We start from the raw sequence: 742 nt of genomic DNA, 5'->3' as shown, positions 1-742 counted from the left end.
AAGTAATAGCTGGGCACAGTGGCATGTGCCTGTAATCCCAGTTGCTTGGGAGGTTGAGATAGGAGGATCACTTGAGCCCAGCCTGGGCAACATAGCAAGACCTTGTCTCTGCAAATAAAAAATTAAAAAATTAGGCTGGCCACTGTGGCTCACACCTGTAATCCCAGCACTTTGGGAAGGCAAGGCGGACGGATCATGAGGTCAGGAGATCGAGACCATCCTGGCTAACACGGTGAAACCCCGTCCCTACTAAAAATACAAAAAATTAGCCGGGCGCGTGGTGGTGGACACCTGTAGTCCCAGCTACTCGGGAGGCAGAGGCAGGAGAATGGCATGAACCTGGGAGGCGGAGCTTACAGTGAGCTGAGATAGTGCCACTGCACTCCAGCCTGGGTGACAGAGCGAGACTCTGTCTCAAAAAAAAAAAAAAAAAAAAAAATTAAAAGTTAGCCAGGTGCAGTGGCTCACGCCTGTAATCCCAGCACTTTGGAAGCCGAGACAGGTGGATTGCTTGAGGTCAGGAGTTTGAGACCAGCCTGGCCAACATGGTGAAACCCTGTCTCTACTAAAAATACAAAAATTAGCCAGGCGTGGTGGCATGCACCTGCAATCCTAGCTACTCAGGAGGCTAAGGCATGATAATTGCTTGAACCTGGGAAGCAGAGCTTGCAGTGAGCCAAGATCATGCCACTTCACTCCAATGTGGACAACAGAGCGAGACTCCTTTTTTTTTTTTTATTTT

This window comes from Rhinopithecus bieti, unplaced genomic scaffold, assembly GCF_001698545.2.
Source record: "Rhinopithecus bieti isolate Rb0 unplaced genomic scaffold, ASM169854v2 scaffold_32008, whole genome shotgun sequence".
Lineage (NCBI taxonomy): Eukaryota > Metazoa > Chordata > Mammalia > Primates > Cercopithecidae > Rhinopithecus > Rhinopithecus bieti.
Note: the sequence above shows the minus strand (reverse complement) of the source record.